General features: G+C 41.4%; 1 non-coding gene across 1 annotated transcript; it reads left to right on the top strand.

Moving 5' to 3' along the window:
- Positions 1-10,618: 10,618 nt before the first annotated feature.
- On the top strand, positions 10,619-10,725 carry LOC141603786 (small nucleolar RNA R71). Its single transcript, XR_012525636.1, has one exon. It is a non-coding gene; the product is annotated as a small nucleolar RNA R71 (small nucleolar RNA).
- Positions 10,726-11,346: the final 621 nt, after the last annotated feature.

The raw sequence follows: 11,346 nt of genomic DNA, 5'->3' as shown, positions 1-11,346 counted from the left end.
ACAGAATGGGCTCTCAAGATTAAGGAAGAAGTCGATAAACAATTCAAAGCCGGGTTCAGCAAAGTTTCCGAGTACTCTGACTGGGTAGCCAACATAGTACCCATACCCAAAAAGGATGGGAGAATCCGTGTTTGTGTTGATTTTAGGGACTTAAACAAAGCAATCCCTAAAGATGACTTTCCTCTACCACATATCGACATATTGGTGGACAATACCGCAGATCACGCGTTACTATCCTTCATGGATGGGTACGCGGGTTATAACCAAATCAAGATGGCCATAGAAGACATGCATAAAACCGCATTTGTCACTCAATGGGGAACCTATTGCTATACGGTCATGCCGTTTGGGTTAATTAACGTCGTAGCTACATATCAACGCACCGCAACCACACTCCTACATGACATGATGCACAAAGAAGTTGAGGTATACGTAGACGACATGATTGTCAAGTCCAAGGATAGAGAGGGGCATATTGCGAACCTTCGCAAATTCTTCTCAAGGCTACGAAAGTACAACACGAGGCTCAATCCTCAGAAGTGCGCATTCGAAGTAACATCTAGCAAACTCCTGGGATACGTCGTTAGCCAACGAGGTATAGAAATAGACCCTTCCAAGATCAAAGCTCTGATCGAAATGCCACAACCTCAAACAGAAAAAGAAGTCAGAAGATTCCTGGGAAAAGTGCAATATATAAGTCGATTCATATCGAAACTCATCATGATCTGTGAACCTATCTTCAAGAAGCTCAAGAAAACAGACCACACCATGTGTGATGATGATTGCCAAAAGGCATTTGACCGAATCAAGGAGATATTAGCTAAACCACCAGTGCTCATGCCACCTCAACGAGATCAACCTCTTGGTTTATATCTCACAGTAACTGATACCGTCGTTTAGTATCAAAAATAAAATTTATAATTCCGAGCTAAACTAACAGAAGCTAGTGGTAGCACGAGTCGAACCACAGGGAGGAAGGGAATTTTAGTTGTTCTATATTTCATCCAGGAAGTAAACAAGTAAGGGGGTTTGAGTTGAATTGGTCTAATACTAATGGCAATGAAATTAAAAGTAAACTAAAGAAACTGGATTAAATCAAATATAAAAGAAATGCTAAGACGGTCGGTTCACTATAGCTGCGATGGCACAAAATCCTAGGTAAGTCTGAAATAAAGTCGTGTAGATGGGTAAATAACAAGTCCTCTCAGTCCAAGTTAACCAGTAGCTCCTTTCGGCCTATGCTACTAGCCCCTAAGTCTCACTAATGCTAGCTCTCGCACTGAAAAGTGATTCTTAAACCCTAAATTACCTGTCTTTCGATCTCAGCAATTTAGTTGTTCTAATTCATTAATTATTTCCCTCCTATGTCTCTCGATCTTAATGGGTTGGTCAATACTAAGCATCTAACAGATTCCCTCTCGGTCTCGCTGTTAAATATTGCACTTAATAAATTAAAACGGTGCTAATCATACACGCGTCAGTCGATCGACCACTATAGGCAGTCGGTCGACCAACTGGCACAGTCGATCGACCAGAGAAGCCAGTCGATCGACCAATGCCCTAATTCGGGTTCACCTATTCTACGCCATCTACGCTATAGATCCCCTACATCCTAGCACAATGAATTTAGCTACTCATGCTAGGAATAACAACAACAATAAAATTTACTAATAAAACAGAAGAATTCATGATTGAAACGACGAAATAAACAATTAGCATAAAACGATAAATAGGCTTTCGGGAGACTATTCTAGCAATTCCTATACTATGAATGAAATAAACAACGAAACCAATGTAAGAATACCGAAGAGGAATCGCAGAGAAAGATCCGAAAACTGAAAGCGAAAGGAACTTTATTGTATTGAATACGAAATAACACAAGAACCCTAATAAATTTTATGAACTAAAACTAATGAAAAACTGAATGAATAAAGCTGAAACCTAAGCTACGTTATATAGGTATACAACGTAGTTCTTATTTCCTAAAACCTAATTACCATGGGCTTCTAAATTCTCGTTCTATTAATTCACGCATCAGCTCGTGGAGTGGTCGATCGACCACTAGACCCAGTCGATCGACCAAGTATAGCTGAACAGTAGCTTCTGATACTCACGGTCTGGTCGATCGACCAGAAGTACCAGTCGATCGACCAAGGGTGCTGTACAGTAATGCATTCTGACGAATTCTGCAGCGCGCACCGATCTTAAAATAGCTGCCATTTCTTCGTTACTTGGTCAAATCAGGCGTTCTACGCGGCGTTGGAAAGCTAAGAGGATAAGCTTTCACCTCCAATTAGAATCACTCGATTATCAGCTCTATAACTCGAGATATAGCCATCTGAAACAGGCTGCAATATCGTGAAGTGCATCTTTGCTTGTTAAACTCGTACGCACCCATGCTTTTGCTATCTTCAGGCCTTGAAACGCGCACCAAGTTCGCTTCCCGAGTAAATACTTCATGTCAAATGCAATGCTAGGTACGTAGGGACGGATTTGGTTCGATATCTACTCATTTCCGCAATAATCTGCAATATTACATGAAAATACGAAAGTAGACGGAAATAGTAGAATAAACTACATATAATAGACATAAAATGCGAGTAAATAAAGACGTAAAACATCATATTATAGACACGCATCAAACTTCCCCAAACCAAACATTTGCTTGTCCCCAAGAAAACTAAATGCAAAACTAAATCTAGATAGAAAGGAGCAAAACATGGACAAACTGAAAATCGTCTACTTAAACCAATTTAATGCATATGAATCAACTACTAGTAGCGCAATGTAAAGCAAACGAATTTATGCATATTCCAAAAAGGTGTTGAACTTTTGACCTTGCAAGACTTTCAAGATTGGACTCTCCCGGGTCACTCTTCTCTCAACAAAGCAAATGGTAAGCAATTTATATGTAAGAGAGAAAGAGACAAAAGTCGCTCACCTAGACTCAACCAACATGATCATGCATGCAATATAATATGATAAGTAATTCTAGCTACCGTGCACATACATTCCAACCATTCAGGGTCCATCACATGCCGAATACTTGCAAAGATTTGGATAAGTGAGGCTATGGGTAAGAAGAGGCAAAACAATATGGGAAATGAGAGGGAAATAGCCAAGCTAGCATCCTATCAAACCGAATAAATACATCCACTTCTAACTCAATGAAATAAGCTCAAATGCCTTAATGAATTAGGCAAACACTTCACTAATCCAAACTCAATACTTCTCATAGAATACAAATCGCAACATAGGAGTCAAATAACTCAATTTCTTTTTTTTCTCTTCTTCTTTCTTTGCCGTTTTTTTTTTCTTTTGTTTTCTTTTTTTTTTTTCGTTTTGTTTTTCATTTTTTTTTCCGGCGGTCACTATTTTTTCAATTTTTTCTTTTCTCCTTCATTCATTACCAACTTCATAGAGTGCAAATCGAGCCAAAACTGATACAATACAACGAATACCACTAAAACTACTAAACTAGCTCAGCAAAGGGTAGGCTTAGTTTATGGATTGTAGCTAAAGGGTCAACTGGCAATTTTTAGCTAATGTGAAGCTAATGGGTAAAATGAATAAAAGGGATTTTCGCAAGCATTCTCCAAACATGCAATACCAACCACCAACCCGAATGTATGCAGGCAAAAAGAAATTAAATGTCATACTTGTGCAAATTAATGTTACACGATATGCAGGGAGTAACTACTCACAATCCTAAATGAAACTGGTCATGAATGACACCAGTTTATAAAGCTCTAATTCCTTAGAAAGTTTTGTAGTTTGCCAAAATTTCAAGTCAAGTCTAATTGTTCAACAAATTTTGAAACGAAATTCGAGATATTGCAAAAACGTTTGCTAAAAGATGTGATAAAATGCAGGGTTTAAGCAAATGACAACTATCAGTAATGAATACTCCAATCTGACTCAACCTAATATGCAAAATTAAACGTGATATTTTTGATTTTTTTGACAATTTTGTTTTTTTTTGGATTTTCTGTATATATAGGGGAAAATAAACAACAATGCAAGAAAAAAATGTAAACGTGTAACTGAAATGCAATAAAAACAATGCAAATGCGACGCAAAACCCTTCCCCAAACCAAATCACACAATGTCCCCATTGTGCGAAATCATGTATAAAGAAGCAAAAGGAAACGGGATTTTGCGATAAATAACTAAATAAGACATGAAAAGGAACTCGGAAACTCACAAGATTTTAAGCGCAAAAGGAAACCTCCCCAAACCAGCGTGAGCTAGGAGGTTTCAGTAGCCAGCAGTGCTACCAATAAGTACCTGAAAAGACAAACAAAAGTACCGTGCGTAAATCCGAGAAAACAATTTATTAAACGCAAAATTATGTGTAAAATAAAGAAATGGAAGAAAACAGAAATAAATCGGAGGATAAAGTGGAGAAAAGACTCCCTCAACTCCGCAAACCGACCAAACACAGCAGGGGAGTGATCGAAAACAGGTACAGCAGTGCTAGGCGGTCGATCGACCATATCACCCAGTCGATCGACTAGAGTGAACAGGAACAGAAGCTCCTGGAAGTCGTAATCCGGCCGATCGACCAAAAGGACCAGTCGATCGACCACTATACCTGAGCAGAAGCTTTGTTTTCTTCGAAATTAACTCAATAAATTGAGTTAATATGGTCTAGAACCTGTAAATGCACATAAATAACGCGCCCAAAATTGCGCACAACCCAAAGTAATAGTCTAAAGCATAAATAAATCCTAAGCAAACTTATATAAAGTGCGAAGTCTCGCGCAAAACAAAAACAGTAAATAGTCTTAAATGCGATAAATTGTCTTAAAAACTCAAGCAATAAAATGTTTATCCGTGAAAATTGCGGGATAACTCCGACCATGGCCTTTGGCTAGATGCAGTCGCCTCAGCAATACTAATCTCAGCAGATGGAGACCACCCATCTCCATCATCTAGGTAACTAAATGGATTGTCAGCAGCTCTAGCCCTCCATGCTCTAGTATCGTCCGGCTCATCGAACTCTAGATCATACTCCATGCCTCGCTCTGACTTCTTCAAAGCTGGAAAATCATGTGGCTCTTTCTTCCCCAAACCAGCTCCTGAAATAGTCAAAGCAGCAAAATCTTCCTCCATCTTGCTCCCAATCTGGGGCGGAGGTGTTAGAGCAGAAATAAGGGTAGGAATAAAAAATGGGACATCATCAATATGCAATCGATAGTGTACCTCATCTGCCGATTTCTGGAGCAGCTCAGGAAATGGAGGCTTTATCGACAACTTGGCCCGCTCTTCTACTTCCTTCCTTGAAACATCCTTTGAATTAAGGACCTTGTCCTTATCAACACGTGGAAGCGACTTCATGGCTCACTCTATGAACGACACGTCAATAACTCGGGCCGAAGTATCACGTAAATCGACAATATCGGACTTGTCCATGTTCAAAACCCTCGTCACATCATCATTAGCTGTCGAATTTTGCAAATCAGATGATGATTTTGCGTTCTGCTTAGGTATACTGGTCGGTCGACCAGTGGTGTTGGTCGATTGACCATGAGCACTGGGAACGTGATCTCTTTCCGCAACAGAAATTTTAGTAAGCTTCTCCATATTTCCCGAATCCTCTCCTTGCTGATTAGCCGCTAAGATTGCCATTTGGCTCTCAATTTTCACCATATGAGCCATAAGAGCTTGGACTGCCGTTCTCAATTCCGCAATCTCATTGGTGCCATGAACCGAAGCATTCTGCTCTGAATTTTCTTGCTTCAATTGTGCCACCTCAATCTTTTCAGATTGAGCATTAACAGAAGCCTCAAGTGCCGCAACAGTACTCATCTCTACACTTGCTTTCCGCGACTGTCCACTCTCCAGCTTGTCAGATTTTGCATTCTGAGCTTCAAATTGTGCTACAATTCTGGAGACGTTAGACATCTTGGTGGAAGAATAAAAGGTACTCAAGCCTTCCCTTTGGTATTCTCCTTCCAAAATCCTGCTTAGATAGGACCTGAAAGACCTATAAAAACAAAACTACAGGAAAAAGATGAGAACTGCCTCAAGGAATAAATCCCTTGAGGCTAAAGACAGACTAAAATAAAAACAACTAAAACTAGCGCTACCTCCCCGGCAACGGCGCCAAAATTTGATACCGTCGTTTAGTATCAAAAATAAAATTTATAATTCCGAGCTAAACTAACAGAAGCTAGTGGTAGCACGAGTCGAACCACAAGGAGGAAGGGAATTTTAGTTGTTCTATATTTCATCCGAGTAACAAGTAAGGGGGGTTTGAGTTGAATTGGTCTAATACTAATGGCAATGAAATTAAAAGTAAACTAAAGAAACTGGATTAAATCAAATATAAAAGAAATGCTAAGACGGTCGGTTCACTATAGCTGCGATGGCACAAAATCCTAGGTAAGTCTGAAATAAAGTCGTGTAGATGGGTAAATAACAAGTCCTCTCACCAAGTTAACCAAAGAGCTCCTTTCGGCCTATGCTACTAGCCCCTAAGTCTCACTAATGCTAGCTCTTGCACTTTGAAAGTGATTCTTAAAGCCTAAATTACCTGTCTTTCGATCTCAAAGAATTTAGTTGTTCTAATTCATTAATTATTTCCCTCCCCTGTCTCTCGATCTTAATGGGTTGGTCAATACTAAGCATCTAACGATTCCCTCTCGGTCTCATTGTTAAATATTGCACTTAATAAATTAAAACGGTGCTAATCATACACGCGCGTCGATCGATCGACCACTATAGGCAGTCGGTCGACCAACTGGCACAGTCGATCGACCAGAGAAGCCAGTCGATCGACCAATGCCCTAATTCGGGTTCACCTATTCTACGCCATCTATGCTATAGATCCCCTACATCCTAGCACAATGAATTTAGCTACTCATGCTAGGAATAACAACAACAATAAAATTTACTAATAAAACAGAAGAATTCATGATTGAAACGACGAAATAAACAATTAGCATAAAACGATAAATAGGCTTTCGGGAGACTATTCTAGCAATTCCTATACTATGAATGAAATAAACAACGAAACTGAACAGAAGAATACCGAAGAGGAATCGCAGAGAAAGATCCGAAAACTGAAAGCGAAAGGAACTTTATTGTATTGAATACGAAATAACACAAGAACCCTAATAAATTTTATGAACTAAAACTAATGAAAAACTGAATGAATAAAGCTGAAACCTAAGCTACGTTATATAGGTATACAACGTAGTTCTTATTTCCTAAAACCTAATTACCATGGGCTTCTAAATTCTCGTTCTCTTAATTCACGCATCAGCTCGTGGAGTGGTCGAACGACGATCAGAGCCAGCTTATGTCCACCAAATCATCGATGAAGAGGAAACCACAGAGGAACCTTGGTTCCAAGCAATCCTAAATTTCAAGCTCAACGGTACCTATCCACCGGATATGGACAAAAGGGGACAACGTGCTATACGCCTACTAGCTTCCCAATACGTTCTCATGCAGGGAGAATTATATAAAAGAACACCTCTTGGTAAAATCTTACGTTGCCTTGATCATTCACAGGCGCGGAAAGTGATGGAAGAAGTCCATGATGGAGAATGCAGTCCTTACATGAGTGGGCCCATGATGGCAAAGAAAATCACACGTTTGGGGTATTATTGGACCACGATGGAATCCGATTGCATCAAATATTTAAGACATTGCCACAACTGCCAAATCTTCGGGAATGTACAACATGTCCCTTGATACCCGTCGTTGTGAGTACCAAAAATAAGATTTATAAAACCTATTAAAACTAACAGAAGCTAGTGGTAATAGGGTCGAACCACAGGGAGGCAGATGTAATCAATAATTGTCTAATTTAGTCTAAGGTAACGAATGTGGGGGTTGAATTGATTTGGTCTATAGCTAAAGGCAGTAAAAGACAATAAACTAAATAAACGGATTAAACAAATAATAAAAGGGGGTGCAAGGATGATCGGTTCACTATAGTTTCGGCGACAACAAACTAAGTCGGTCTAAATCAAACACATGAGGCGGGAAAACAAGAGGTCCTCTCGGTCCACTCTTAACAGATAGCATCTTTCGATCTCGCTATAAGTCCCTAATATCACTAATACTGACTCTCGTCCTGAAAAGTGACTAATAATCTAAACTTTACCTATCTTTCGATCTCAGCATAGTTTAGTCATTTTAATTGGTGGTCAATCAACTGTCCCTATCTCTCGATCTAATGGGTCAGTCAAATCCTAAACATTCAACTAGTCGTGTGCACTCGATTCGTCGAATAAAAAATGTTCGTAAAGTATGTGATCAACTAATAGTTGATCAAGAACGGCCACGGAATGGCCCACTGTCGGCTTCTGGCTACAAGAGGTAGCCTCAACAGTGCTCATCTTCTCAGCTGCACTCTTCTTAGCTTCACCATCCGCCGAACTCAACGGGTCAATAGCTTCTATATCTCCCCAGTCAATGATCTCCTCTGGCTCATCAAAGTCCAAATCGGACTCTCTCACTTTGACCGGCTCATCATCAACTTCCTCATCAGTGCCATAACTAAGGCAACCAAGACCGCCTCGTGAAATGATTGGCTCCTTCGCAGCTGGAGTAACTTGCAGCTCTTCCTTCCCCAAACCAGCTCCTGCAATATCAGAAATAGACGAATCTTCCTCCAATTTGCTCCCAATCTGGGGTGGAGGTGTCACAACAGGAATAGGAGTAGAGATAGGCATGTCAGGAAGCACAAAGTAGGATTTCTTTTCAGAAACCGTATTACAAGTTACAGGCCACAATGGAATGCTTCCCTACTTTAAAGGTCAAGGTTCCCGAACCTACATCTATGACTGCACCAGCAGTGTGCAGAAATGGTCTACCCAATATGATAGGAATATGGGCATCTTCAGGCATATCGAGTACAACGAAGTCTACAGAGAAGAAGAACTCTCCTATTTGCACGGGAATGTCTTTTAAGACTCCTATAGGCTGGACCGCAGATCGGTCAGCCATCTGTACTGTCATGTCGGTCACTGCAAACCTAGTCAATTTTAGCTTCCTAGCAAGACTCAAGGGCATTACACTTATACTAGCTCCTAAGTCACATAATGCCTTCTCAATAAAAAAGGTACCAATGCTACAAGGAACGGAGAAGCTACCTGGGTCTTCTAGTTTGTGAGGTGCGGTGTGGGTCAGATAAGAACACGACTCTTTAGTAAGTGCGACAGTATGCACAGTTTCAAGTGACCGCTTTTTAGATAAAAGTTGTTTCATGAATTTAGTATAAGCAGGCACTTGATTTACTAACTCGAGAAAAGGAACTTGTACATTCAAGCTACGAATAACTTTTTCAAATTTATTAAAAGATACATGTTCCTTCGTCGGCACTAGTCGCTCTGGATAGGGGGCTGTAAGAGGTAACTTAGCCCTCTCCTCTAAATCTCGCATGCCGGCATCCGTGGACTTAGGCTGAAAGTCCACTACCTTCTCCTTATTGAAGCTTGAACCCTCTTCAGACCGTCTCAAATGAGAACCATTGATCGACATTGGGTCATACTTCGGAGCCGGGACTGACCCATCAGCACTCGGGTCTTGCCCCAATATTTTCGGGACTGCCGTACCCCGAAACAAGTGATCCCTCAAATTATTAGGCATCGGAGGACGAAAAGGTTCCCTATCAGCAGCGGCCTCAGTCGATCGACCAGTGAGGTCAGTCGATCGACTGATTTGAACAGGACCAGAAGCTACTGTTTGTCGCACTTCAGTCGATCGACCGGGTATGTCAGTCGATCGACTGATATACCTGGTAGACGTCTTTTTCTTTCCACTTTTCGTTCCAGCTTTCTTTTGACTCGGTTCCGCCTCATCTTTTGCAGCATCGTCCTCGACCATGACAGGCCCCTCCAGGGTGGACCCACTCCTCAAAGTGATGGCATTAAGGGTCGCCTTTTAGTCAGTTTGAGTCGGTAAGTGTCCCGGAGCTCGAGTGGTATTCTTGCTAGCTAATTGAGCAATTTGGCTCTCTAGCAGTTTCATCCCGGCCTCTCTAGCTTGGGACTCCTTTTGCAACATATTCTTCAATTCAGCAAACTCGTAATTTTGGGTTTGTTGCTGCTGCGGCACATAGGGAGGTTTTGGATATTGTTGTTGCTTGTGAGGAGGCACATAAGTCTGCTGCCGCTGCTGCTGTGGAGGTTGAGTCGGATTCAGGAAATTCTGGCTACTCCACCTCAAGTTAGGATGGACATTCGGCTCATAGTACGTGTTTGTCTGCCTGTAATGTTGAAAGGCAGCACAAGACTCAAAGGGACTGGGACAATTTTCTGAAACATGTCCCTCAGCTCCACACCTTCTACAGACGAAAGGACCGTCTGAAACATCATTCACATGATACATCCCTCCTTTTGAAGCTCCTCCCAACTCGTATTTGTCAAACCTCGCCGTGAGAGCCTCTAATGCAGCCACAGAAGGGGATTCAGCACTCCTCCTCTGATTGCCTCTCGAATTCCCATATTCAGCTTTATGGGTGGCTAAGTCATCAATGATCTTCCACCCCTTAGTCTCTCCCATATTCTCAGCAAATCGGCCATTGGCTGCAGCATCCAAGATAGCCCTCTGATCGTCATACAGCCCGTTATAGAACTGATTGCAAAGACTCCATTTTTCGAACCCATGGTGCGGAATGGTTCGCACCAACTTCTTAAATCGGACCCATGCTTCATGAAAGTTCTCATCAGGTCCCTGTTTAAAGCTCGTGATCTGAGCTCTAATGGCATTCGTCTTCGAGGCAGAGAAGTATTTCTTGTAGAATGCCAAGGCCAAAGAATTCCAGTCGGTGATCCCATGAGCGGCTCGATCCAGATCTCTGTACCACTCCCTTGCAGCATCGCGGAGTGAGAATATAAACATAGTCTCCTTTATCTGGTCCTGGGTCACACCGGTCGGCGGGGGTATAGAACAACAATAATCAATAAATATCTCCATATGCTTGGCTGCATCTTCATTTGCAGCACCCCCGAACTGGTTTCTCTCAACCAAGTTGATATAGGAAGGCTTCGGTTCGAATTTCCTATCAGCTCCAGGTAATTCGAACCCCTAGTAAAGATTTGCAGCTGTCGGCTCAGAATGACTTGCTATAGTTGCTTCTTCAGCCATGATTGGAATGTCTGGAGAAGTGACTGTCTCAGCTGATGAATTAGAAATAGGAGATGAAGGTGGATCCTCCTCAAATAGAGCGTTCTCGTAGTAACTTGACAGAGTAGTCAACTCTTCCTCTGTCGGTAATACCCTTGATGATCGTCTCAACTCACGCAAGGATTTCTCAATCTCGGGATTGAACGGTACTAGTTCACCACCCTGTGACCTGCGCATAAGAAGAAACTACAAAAAGAATAT

Source organism: Silene latifolia, chromosome 9 (genome assembly GCF_048544455.1).
Source record: "Silene latifolia isolate original U9 population chromosome 9, ASM4854445v1, whole genome shotgun sequence".
Lineage (NCBI taxonomy): Eukaryota > Viridiplantae > Streptophyta > Magnoliopsida > Caryophyllales > Caryophyllaceae > Silene > Silene latifolia.
This window is presented reverse-complemented; position numbering and strand designations above follow the sequence as displayed.